This window comes from Pogona vitticeps, chromosome 11, assembly GCF_051106095.1.
Source record: "Pogona vitticeps strain Pit_001003342236 chromosome 11, PviZW2.1, whole genome shotgun sequence".
In the NCBI taxonomy this organism is placed as follows: Eukaryota; Metazoa; Chordata; class Lepidosauria; order Squamata; family Agamidae; genus Pogona; species Pogona vitticeps.
The window spans coordinates 15029112-15041801 of record NC_135793.1 but is presented as its reverse complement, the minus strand read 5'-3'; the positions used below and the strand labels follow the sequence as shown (position 1 = coordinate 15041801).

Genomic DNA, 12690 nt, shown 5'->3' with positions numbered 1-12690 from the left:
AGCATTTTCCTCCACTGCAGTGTTTTGGTTTTCTTCCATCAGCAGTGCCATCTCTGACAACTGCTGCTGCTCAAGAGTCCTTGTTGGCCTCTTCTGAAATTCTTGCAATTTGTTGGCATCCTTCTTAAACTGAAGGCCTCTGGGTGGGGTCATTAGGGGATGTGGGGCTTCGTGTCATCAATATGCCGATGACACCCAGCTCTACATCTCCTTTTCACCAACTGCAGGTGATGCTGTCCTTTCCCTTCAGCGTTGCCTGGGGGCTGTACTGCAATGGATGCAGGAGAACGGACTGAGGCTGAATCTGGATAAGACGGAAGTTCTGAGGGTGGGTGCCCCCGTGGTAGGTGGCTTGGGTGGCTCTCTCACATTTGGGGGGACCACCTTGGCCGCGAAGAGTGGGGTCCGCAGCCTCGGCATATATTTGGACCCGACGCTCACCATGGAAACTCAGGTGGCATCGGTAGTCCGCACCGCATTTTTCCATCTTTGGCGGATTGCCCGGCTGCGACCCTATCTCGACATGGGAGCGCTCACTACCTTGGTGCATGCGCTCGTAATCTCAAGATTAGATCACTGTAACACGCTCTACGTGGGGCTGCCTTTGAGGCTGACACGGAAACTTCAGGTGGTGCAGAATGCGGCGGCCAGGCTCCTTACAGGAGTGAGAAAATATCAACACATCTCTCCAACGCTGGCCGCATTGCATTGGCTGCCCATCTGTTTCCGTGTCAACGTCAAAGTTTTAATGCTTACTTATAAGGCCCTAAACGGTTTAGGACCTCGATATTTGGCGGAACGCCTCCTCCCACCAAGGTCTACCCGGATCACCCGCGCGAGTCAGGAGGTGAGGCTGAGGAGCCTGACGCCGAGAGAGGCCCGGAAGGAGAAGACACGAAACCGGGCCTTCTCGGCGGTGGCTCCTCGCCTCTGGAACAATCTTCCTCCGGCGATTCGCGCGGCCCCCACGCTGGGCACCTTTAAAACCCAATTAAAAACATGGCTGTTTATTCAGGCCTTCCCTCCAGCCAACTCTAGATTTTTTCTTACTTTTCCTTTTTATCTTTACTGCTGTTCTTGTTTGAGTATTATGTATTTGTCTATGTTTTATTATTTGATTTTATATTTGGAAGCCGCCTAGAGTGGTCCGGCGGGCCAGATAGGCGGGGTATAAATAAATAAATAAATAAATAAATAAATAAATAAATAAATAAATAAATAAATAAATAAATAAATAAATGAAGTGTCCAGAACTGGACGCAGTACTCTAGATAAGGCCTAACCAGTGTCAAATAGAGGGGGAACCAGTACCTCACGGGATTTGCTGACTATACTTCTGTTAAAGCATTTGAAAATTGCATTTACTTTTTCTTGTAGCCACATCACACTCTTGGCTCATACAGTAGTGCCTCGCATTACGATTGCTTCGTTTAATGACGAAATCGCAGTACGATGAACTTTTTGCGATCGCTTTTGCTATCGCAAAACGATGTTTCCTATGGGGGAATTTCGCTTTGCGATGATCGGTTCCCTGCTTTGGGAACCGATTCTTTGCAAAACAACGATTTTCGGACAGCTGATCAGCGGTTTCAAAATGGCCGCTGGGTAAATATAACGGCTCCCCTCTGTGTTACAGGCAGCAAAAATGGCCACCGTATGGAGGATCTTCGCTGGACGGTGAGTTTTAAGCCCATTGAACGCATTAAACAGGTTTTAATGCGTTTCTATGGGCTTTTTAATTTCGCTTTACGATGTTTTCGTTCTACAGTGATTTCGCTGGAACGAATTAACATTGTAATGCGAGGCACCACTGTATTCAGTTTGTGATCTGCGACAATTCCAAGATCCTTCTCACTGGTACTATTACTGAGCTACTTATCTCCCTCTTATAACTGTGCACTTGGGTTCCCCCCTCCCCAGGTGTAGAACTTTGCACTTATCCCTGTTAAATTGCATTCTGTTCTTTTCTGCCCAGTCTACCAACATCTAATTTTTCCCCCTGTTTTCCAAGGTATTAGCTATTCCGCAAGTGGGCCAAGAATTGTGATCAGCACCAACTCTAGCATTAAAATCCCTGAGAATGAACAGCAGCTCTTTCTCGGGGATTTTCTTGATAGTAGCTGCCAAATCGTCATAGAATTTGTCTATGACTTCTGCTGTAGATGACAGTGTTGGTACATATGCACTAATAAGGGTGACCAGTCCCGCTGATGAGTGGAGCTTCAGAGACAGAATTTTTTCACTCCCCACAGTAAGTAGGTGGAACAATGGATCTCAGCAGAGTATTTCTAACCGTAAAGCCAATACCACATTCCCTGGTCTTGTTCAATGGTTTTCCCTGGCAGAAGAATGATAACTTTTTTTTCTTTGACAGAGCCCAAGTCTGGCAATCTCAATCTCATCTCTTGCAGAGCAATACTGTCCATCTGCAGCCTACTCAATTCCATGTCGATGACAGCTGTCTTGTGTGTGTCATCTGACATTGGGAAGATGAACAAAATGGCAACAACACATTCTTTAATACGAAGCCTCATCACAGAGTCTCTTGGAGACATCCAAAATCAAAGCATTGACATCAGCTCTATCTGATCCTCACTAGACGTTCTAGCCTTCCTAGTATTAACGATCACACACAGCTATCAGGGTGCTGATTGTGATACTGATCACTCCCTGGTGTGTAACAGAGTAAAACTGCAAATAAAGAGATTGTATCATATGAAAAAGGAAGGAAGACCATATATTGACATCAGCAAGATTTGCAATCAGAGAAAAGTAGAATTCTTCTTCCATGATTTCATTCAAATAATAGACTGTGGTTCTGAGAGTTCTTCAGTTAATTCTTTTCAATATCCTTGGATGCAGTTCATCCAGCCCCAGGGATTTCTTGATTATTTGTTTATCAATCTCAAGCTGAAATCCTATTCCCTCCTTTTGTATTTCACAGTTGCCTGGAGGGACATAGACTGTCTTTTGGGAGAAGACCAAGCTAAAGTAGGAATTGAACAGTTCTGTCTTTTCTTTGTCTTCTGTTATAATGTTCTCATCTCCACTGAGTAGCTAAAGGGGCTGTGTCTTTTCTCTGTCTTTGCTACGAATATACTCAAATGATGCAATTTTTTTGTTGCTTTTGCCCATCTATGCAATTATTTGCTACTTATCTATACTCTTCCTTTGTAGCCTGGTCTTCCTTCCACTTCTTATATGTGTTCCTATATGACAGATCCCCCCCCAACAGATGCCAAATGTCCAATTAGTACATGTCTGTTTTGAATTATTTCAATTAGTTTTTCAAAGGTTTGATCCATATCTTCCAGTTGATTGGGTGCTACAGTATTTCTGCTCTTGGGAAGATGGAAATGCAAAAAGCTCTGAATGCTAAACTAGCCTTGGAAGATATTGTTTCCTGCCCAAAGCACTGAATTTAGAGAGCTTCAGTAAAACCATTCATTGCAGTTAGAGGTGAGACCTTTTAGCACTAAACATGCAGCCAGTCTTTCCCTCTGCTTTCCCTATCCTGATGTGTCTGCTATATATTAAACAGGAACTGCATACAGTCCTGTACTTTGAAAGGCTCTGGCTACCAAGATGGTTGAGGGTGCATAGGGCCCTTGAAGCATGGCTACATTGGCCCCATGCCCATTAGAGAGTATAAGAGGACTTTACTTTCCTGGTAGTATTGGGTGTTGAGGGATCCCAATGTGGTAAGACCACATTTTGGCCTGGGCCCAGATGTTGTCCTCCCCTGATGTAGAATCATCCCATGAGATAACTAATCTTCAGGGGTGTACAGGTTTCACCCTCTTCAGATGAATAATATTAATTTTGGATTTGGGATTCATCTGTATCCAAAACATACTCTTACTCTTCTAGATCACTGGTTCCCAGTAATCCATATGTTCTTGGACAGCCACTCTGAGAAACCCCAGCCAGCACAAGTGGTGGTGAAGGCTTCTGGGAATTGCTGTCCCAGAACATCTGGGTTAACCAAGGTTGGGAACTACTGTTCTTGGCGATGTTTAGATTGCAAGGTTATCATAGGCATCCTTCAGTCTTGAGAGACTATGGTGACATGCTCTGAATCGAGGAGTGTCCTCTCCAGAGCATGAAGCCCCCGGGTAAGATAGTATGGAGGATAGGGTGTTACCCAAGCAGCAGATCCCCCCTCCCCACATTGCTGAAATGGTCCAATGGAAAGGCAAGAGCCAATACAACTGGTTCCGGCAATGTCGCAGGAGTTGGCAGAAGGACACAAACTGCCTTCGGGACTCCAGCTCCAGATTTTGCCTCTAGGTTTACTCCTGAAGCCTTTTCCATGAGTGGATATAGCCACAAGGCAGTGGAGGTTTGAAATCAGTGTTTTCCTTCTCCTAGATGGGCTGCCTTCCAGGGCTGATGAGCCCCACCTACCCGGCCTGCTCTTTAATAGTGTGGAAGTATCATCTGGCCCTTAAAACTTTCCTGCCTCCCAGGCTTATGTAAATCTAATTGGCTTTCCTATTTACCATATTAAGGCCAGAGATAGAATTTGAGAATTCCTTTCAAACATTTAAACATACCTGGCCTTCACCCTCAGCCCAGCTTCCTAGGGAAAAGGGTCCAGGGTCCTGGGACATGCTCTTTTAAAGCAGAAAGTCCCATCCCTAGGCCCCACCCCCAGGCCATGTGGTGAGGAGACAAAAAGAAAGCCCAGAAAAAAACCTCAGCAAAACATCCATTCAAACATACCTGGCCTTCACCCTCAGCCCAGCTTCCTAGGGAAAAGGGTCCAGGGTCCTGGGACACGCTCTTTTAAAGCAGAAATTCCCACCCCTAGGCCCCACTCCCAGGCCATGTGGTGAGGAGACAAAAAGAAAGCCCAGAAAAAAACCTCAGCAAAACATCCATTCAAACATACCTGGCCTTCACCCTCAGCCCAGCTTCCCAGGGAATGTTAAGGTGTTGCATAAAGACTCTTGGAAGGAACCCAAGGGTGCTATTGTATTTGAAAGGTATATTGCTTGAAGTTTAGAAGAATGAGGTCTGGTGTCTAAACTGTTTGTATTTCATACTAGACTTTGGAAAAAAAATTGCTTTAGACAGCTTTCCTTCCATTTCCACAACAATGGGAAATCTTTAATATTATGTTGCCTGTTCTGTTGCCTATTTATATTGTGTTGCTAAGTGAAATATTGCAACATATATTTTGTGGAGTGTACATCTTATGGTTGTTGTGGGTTTTTCGGGCTCTTTGGCAGTGTTCTGAAGGTGGTTCTTCCTAACGTTTCGCCAGTCTCTTTGGCCGGCATCTTCAGAAGACAGAAGTCAAAACTCTGTCTGTGCTCTGGTGCAGTTCTTTCCTCCCCCTTTGGCAGCAAGGCAGTCTTTATATCCACTTTGTGTCAGGGGCAAAGTAACTCCCCTCTCATTCTGAGTGCCCTGCAATTCCTAAGGCTGGCAGAACCACACAGGCCTCCATCTGATTATCTTTTTCCCCAGGGAATATATGCAGTGGTGCCTTCTTGTTCAGCATGTTTGTTTGCTTGTTTGTTCCTTATGAGGCCTCATGATTGCCTCACTGGGAGGTTTGTTGCATTGTGTGGGTCCTAGGTCAGAACTAAACGAGCCACCAACAGGGGCATCCATGTCACCATCCTCCTCACAGTGCTAAAATGTGTGACTCAGCATGCAACAGCAAATACCTATCCTGATTTCTTCAGTTGTGGCAGATCTACCTTAACTGACCTCACCAGTATTTCTTAAGGAAGTAAGTGTGAGTGGTCATAATGACCAGATAGGCGGGATATAAATAGAATAAATAAATAAAAATAAATCAAAAAGGAAATGTGTATTGTCTCTCATTCTCTCTCATACACATACTCACACACCCACTCTCTTTTCATTTGTTTTGTGGACTGCATTCTGATGTGGCCTGCAATCCACCAAGGCTTATGGCAAGGAAAACCTGTTCAGTTCTAAGGTTCTGCTAGGGTCTGCTGTGGTTTTGTCTGTTACTTGGAAAGCAGGCAGTGTAAGTTTATTGGATGGAGGAGCTTTGCAACAACTGTTTTAAAAATATGTCTGTAAAACATTGTATTTGAGTAGCTTCCTATAATGATGGTTCTGGGAAGAGATTAGTAAGTTGGCTTTGCTTGAGAAAATGTGTTTAACATTAGGGTTGCGTCTGTTACAAGATTTCTGTAACTCAGCAAGTATGTCCAGTGATCAATTATTTAATTAGCATAGTTCTATAACTAGACATATTTCTGCAAAATCAATAAAGAAGCCATTGTGTGCACTAATTAAACACAGATCATTATGGCCCCACTTGTTGGATGGAAATTGCACTGTTGGTGGTAGCATCAGTTTGTAAAAGTCATAGGTTATTGCCAGTTCAGAGTAAGTAGCAGGTCAGAGTTGGTGATTTTGAATGGAGAATATTGGTTTTCAGAGAGAAAAAGATTTGGGTGCCAGGAAAAAAAAAGTCTTTCAACTGCGGTGGAACAGTAATCCAAGCTTGTACAGTACATTTAAAAGGGGTCAGACACTTTATGTAGAAGGGGAGCGTTGGCTTCTTAATTATGGTTGTCAGGCTTGTAGCCAGAAATGCTACAGTGTGACCATGTTCAACTTGAGATCTTGATTTCAAAGGGAAAAAAAAGCAGAATGTAGTTGCGTATGTATGCAGGATTTTAGGAAAGCCAGTTGTAATAAACTCAGAATAATGATAAGTAAAGTCCCATGGCAGGAAATCCTAACAGGAAAAGGAGCCCAGGACAGGTGGGAGTTTCTTAAAAAGTAAATTTTAAAGGCACAACTACAAACAATACCAACAAGAGAAAAAGGTGAAAGACAGGGGGAAAAGAAAACCCATGAAAAGCTCAGGGAGGGCCTAAAAATAATAAAATAAAAGGGAAAAAAGACACCTATAGGACATGGAAGGAAGGCCGCAAAGGAAGAAAACCGATAGGTAGCAAAGAATTGCAGAGATGGATCAGGAAGGCAAAAACTGAGAATGAGCAAAGAAAAGGCAGAAGTGATCAATTCCTACTTTAGCTCAGTCTTTCCCCAAAAGACAGTCTATGATCCTCTAGGCAAATGTGAAGTATTGCCTTCCCACTTCCAGAATAGACAAACCCAAGTGATGGGGTTAACTAGGGCCACACTTTTTTTAAAAAAACCTCCCTCAAGGATATCTCTTAAACCTTCCCTGTCTCCAATGGGTGAGCCCCAAGCCCTTGTTTGGAGCTTCTCCTGGCTCATACCAGACTGCCCAAAATTTGGATGGACATCGTCCAGGGCTGGCGCCCATGCATACTCATCCCAGCGAGTGAATCGCTGGATCTGGATTGCTGCAATGATAGGCACAATAACACCCTTGTGACTCTTGGGAACTCACCAATACTCACTTCACATTCTGCTCTACCTACCACCGTGAGGCCTAACTAATAGTACGTCTGTGACCCTCCAGGCAAATGTGAAGATAAGTAGAGGGGAGAAGATTTCTATGTGAGATTGATAAACAAAGCCCTCCTCATTACTTTGAACAAGTTTGGATCTCTAGGGTTTAATGGGCTGTGTTCAAGGATATTGAAGAACTGGCCAAAGCACTTTCTATTATTTTCTTGAAATCATGGAGTGAAGTGCAGAATGATTGGAGGAGTGGTAGCAGTGTCCCAAACTTCAAAAAGGGCAGAAAGGAAGAACCTAGGAAGTACAGTCGGCCTGACATCAATCCCAGGGAAAATTCTGGAGCAGATTATAAAGCAGTCACTCTGCAAGCATGTTGAGAACAATGCAGTAATAACTAGAAGCCAACGTGGATATGACAAGAAGAAATCCTGCCAGAGTAGTCCTGTCTTATTTTTTTGATCAGGTAACCTCCTTGGTAGATGGTGGAAATGCTGTAGATGTAATATATCTCGACTTGATAAAGTTCCTCATGATATCATGAGGAACTTTATTTAAAGCTTTGCTGATAAGCAAGCTAACTATGTGTTGGTTGGATAGAACAGCAGTCAGGTGGATACACAGTTGGTTATAAAATCATACTCAGAGACTGTTTATCGATAGCTCCTTCTCAAAGTGGGAGGAGGCAACAAGTGGGTTACTACAAGGCTCAATTCCTGGGGTCCAGTGCTTTTCAACAATTTTATTAATTACTTGAATGAGGGAGTGCAGGGAATGGTTATCAGTTTTGCAGATGATACCTAGCTCTGGAAGACAGAAACAAAATTCCAAAAGAGATGGAAGTGGAACTGAGAGCCCCTTTTGTACTCCTTCCTCATGTGCTCTTAGTACTTATCTCGTACTTTGACACAACTAATGTAGACTCATTTAATCAGTGGGGATTTGATAAGCCAACTCCTCCATAGGTTTCATTGATTCATTAGGTTTACTCTGGTTGTGACTTACTGCTGGAGTTCAGATTTCATTTTAACTGAGGCTTCTCCATAAACTCCAAAGCAAAATTCCATCTTTTAAAGGAAGACAAGGTACAACTAAAAATATATATATGTCAAGTACCAAGAATATTTTGACATTTTATGGTCAAAATTACTGGCTGAATTCACACCATAGGGTGAGCTATCATTCCTAGATTCAAAAACCATGATTCGCCCAAGTAGCATGCTGGTGTTTCTTTGGCTTTGTCCAAGTGAAAGCAAATGGAGTAGAAAGCTGTAAATAAGCATACCACATTTTTTCCATGTATAATATGCCCCAACGTATAAGACGCCCCCTTTTCTGACCCAGAATTTCGTTCTTTGCAAGAAAGTGGAGGGGGGAAACAGGAATCAAAGCACTTTGATTCCTCCCCCTCCTTACTTCCATGTATAAGATGCCCCTAAATTTTTAATCTAAATATTTTAGAGAAAAGTATAATCTTATACACAGACGAATATGGTACTTCATGTTGCACTAGATAGAGGCTCTGTTCAGTAGATTCCAAACAAGACAAGAATATATAAATACTGTACATTTTAAACCTGTGTTTAAGGGTGGCTATTGATCCTATTTGCTGGGAGCCAATTGAACATAATCAAGGTTTAGATGTAGCAGAAAGTTGTGCTTAGTTACACTATCCTTGTTTTTATGTGCCCATGCAAAGTATGGAGTGTATGAATTACAGGTACCATCACACTACTTTGGACATTCCAGCCTTGAGTCATATCTAGGGGAGAAAAGGATACAAATTGAATGAATGAATACATAAAATAAATATGATTAACTTACTGTTGATGGTTTGATCTTACGCAAAAAAGGCAACTTATTTTTTTCCCATTTTATATATTTGTTTCTTTTTATTCATTACTGATGAAGCAATATGACATGAACATATTTCTTACTATAATGAATGGCGTTATACATATTATATATTCTGCATTGATTTGATATATCATGCAACCTATTATGTGGGTATTTGGATTTAAGCCTCATTGCATTCTGTGAGTTTGCTCCAAGGTGACTATGTGTGTTTGCAACCACAAGACCTGTTCATCTGATGAAGTGCAAACTACATGGAGAAGGATTTTGGACCCTATTTGTTCATTTGAATTTTGAGTGCATCTGTATCTGTTCACTTTTATAGATTGTTCTTTTGCTTCAGCTGCTGTGAAGCAATAATAAATTTGGAATTTTCCTTTTTCTGGATTGTGTGCTCTGTGAATAGATGCCCTATTGCCTGTATCAGGTCATGTACACTCTCACGTTGTGTCTAGATGAGAGAAACTCTTTGTGAAAATTCACTCCCTGGATGTTTTAGAGTAAGTGAGGAAATGGACAACTATTATATGTGCTGAAGAAAAGCATACCCTGTCTGGGAACTGATGCTATAAGATTTTGTACACTTAAGCGTACATTATGAGCAGAGATATAAGATCCATCAGTTTTCATTACCAAAGCTTATAATAATTAGGGATGTGTATTTGGATTTGGAAACATTTGGAATTCATCAAATAATGCCATATTTGGATAGTTCCAAACAGATCTGGATCCAAATTTGATCATTCAGAATACCTGAAATAATAATTCCTAATATTTGGAGTCTTATTTACTGCTATAAATTAAAAAGCAAAGGGCTAGTTTTCTGCTTGCTAGAGGAAGAAGGGAAAGTGAAACTTATTTCTCAGGTGTCCTGAGTGATTTCTGGAGAAATAGAACTTCAAGACATGAGAACTCATTGTTGCCTAACTGGGGTTTATTATGGGTTTCCTGAGGGAGGAGGGGCTGGGGTGAATTCAAAACCTGCAAATGATGTTTGTCTGTACCAGTGAAATCTAGAAGCAGAAACAGACACCAGAAGGTGTTTTTTCACCCCCACATTGGTTCTTTCAAATTGAAAGGTGAACATAGCTGCTTATGAATCGCTTGAGCATTTGATGTTGGGATACTCTCTGGTGCAATCCTGTACCGCAGCAGTTTTCCCAGATTCCTTTTCTGAATGCTGATTCCTTTTCAGAATCCTCAACTTACATTTGGTTTCGATACATCTCATTGTATATAGTTTACTTAATAATATAGTTAGGAATAAGAATTAGTATTAGTAGATTCATAGATTAATATGTTACAAATCAACTAGGACATACAGTATTAGGTTTAGGCTCTGGGGTATACTAGGCGGTGGATAAGATTTGTTATATACAGTACTTTATAGGAAGATCAAAATAGATTTTGCGTCTGTGTATGCACATGTGTGATTGGAAGGGTTTGTGTTCTGTAGCAGAATTAGATACTGTTCTCTGGGTAGAGTCTACAGGCAGTATGAAATGTGGGTGAGGCAGAAGAGACACTTGGAGAGGTTTGCAGGAATGCTGCCTGCACGCACTGCGGCAGCTTCTACTGAGAGGAGTGGGGGAGGGAGAGGGAAAGAAAAAAGATGATGGACAGCTATTATGAGTCTCCCAAACAAGTCTGTCACCCAGCCGCTTTGTTCAGCGCTGACACTATGAAAGATGTTCGTGTGTGGCAGAGAATCCTGGGTCTAGTTCCTGGTGGCAGCTACATGGTGGCAGCACCCCAGTCTTTAGCCCACCAATATTTTCAACTCTCCAATCCAATGGAAGTGCTGGGGAGGGAAGTGCCAAAATGATTGACAGACATGGCAGCATGTTTGTGTGTGTCAGGGCCTAGGGAGATATAGGCACTGGTGAGCAGCTGGTACTGCAATTATTACAGTGGTGCCTCGCTTAACGATTACCTCGTTAAACGACGAAACCGCTTTACGATGAAGTTTTTGTGATTGCTATTGTGATTACAAAATGATGTTCCTATGGGGAAAATTCGCTTGACGATGATCGGTTCCCTGCTTTGGGACCCACTTTTTTGCTAGACATGGATTCCTCGCTTTACAGGCACTGGAAAATGGCCGCCCTATGGAGGATCTTCGCAAAACGAGCAGGTATTTCGCCCATTGGAACGCATTGAACAGTTTTAAATGTATTTCAATGTTTTTTTTTAAATTCACTTGAGGACAATTTCGCTTAACAGAGATTTGAACGGAACGGATTATTGTCGTCAAGCAAGGCACCACTGTACTTGATAGGCTTGATTTAGCTCAGGGCTATCCTGAAGACCTGACATCACCAATAGACTGAGGGGAACCAAAACCCATGAGCTGAAAACTGGTTTGGGCAAAGATTGGACTTCGGTGAACTCAGTCCCCCAGCATTGCTATGTAAACCCTTCCCCTACATTAATAAAATCCTGTTCTAGCATGTTCATGCAAGACATGGCTGAAGAGGGCCTCCCTGTTGCCCCCACCATGGGAGGGAGCAGTAGTGCTCACATCCATTCAATTGTTGTATCCCAGGATGGAGAGCTAGCTACCCCCAAGGCCTAACATTGAAGGCAGTCACCCAAATGAGTAGTTATTCACTGTTTGAACAAAATCCCTTGAGCAAAGAAACTGTTTTGGCTTGGTAGTGATTAATATTTTTTTGGTCTCAGGAACTAGAAGTCATAATGAGATGAAACTGATGGAAGAAGTAAACAGAAGGCCTGGAGATTATTAATAATGACCCAACTATAAAGATGCAAAAATTTCAGTAAACCAAATATCCCATCAACTTCTCATTGATGGCATTTATGAACATTACCAAAGGAAATTAGAATTCAAACTTGAAAGAAAAAAGCAATTGGAGCCCAATGACTTTATAAGACCCTTCAGCTTAAGCAAACAGGAAAGAGCTATTTGTAGTTGCAAAAATGGTAAAGCAGCAGACCTGGGCAACAGATAAAACATGTAGGCATAATAACCAAAAAAAAAAGAGTAGCTCCTTCATTTCTTTAATAATGGTTCTCTCAGGATTCAGAAAATTTGGAGAAAGACGGTTTTGAAGCCTGGTAAAGACCCACAAGGGACATGGTGGGGCTGCAGGCTAAGCTGCAAAAGCCTCTGTGCTGTACAGTCAGAAGACCAGCTGTCGTAAGATCGAGTCCACACGACGGAGTGAGCTCCCATCACTTGTCCCAGCCCCTCACCAAACTAGCAGTTTGAAAGCATGTAAATGTGAGTAGATAAATAGGTACCACCTCATGGGAAGGTAAAATAGCGTTCCCTAGTCACGCTGGCCATGTGACAACGGAAACGGGATGAGCACCGCCCCCTAGAGTCAGACACAACTGGACTAAAAAATGTCAAGAGGAACCTTTACCTTTTTAAAGAACCAAAGAGCTCAAAAACAAATAAACAAACAAACAACAACAAAACACCTA

At 42.3% G+C, this 12690-nt stretch overlaps 1 protein-coding gene across 5 annotated transcripts in view; it reads left to right on the top strand.

Annotated features, from left to right (window-relative positions):
- LOC110082622 (protocadherin-11 X-linked) overlaps window positions 1-12690 on the top strand; it is a 986147-nt gene that overhangs the window by 72711 nt on the left and 900746 nt on the right. Inside the window, exon 2 of one of the 5 annotated variants that reach the window (XM_078380635.1) lies at window positions 2945-2991. The exons of the other annotated variants lie outside the window; for them this stretch is intronic. The gene's annotated coding sequence lies outside the window, so the exon portion shown is untranslated. The remainder of the gene's footprint in view (window positions 1-2944; window positions 2992-12690) is intronic. 5 annotated transcript variants of the gene reach the window in all.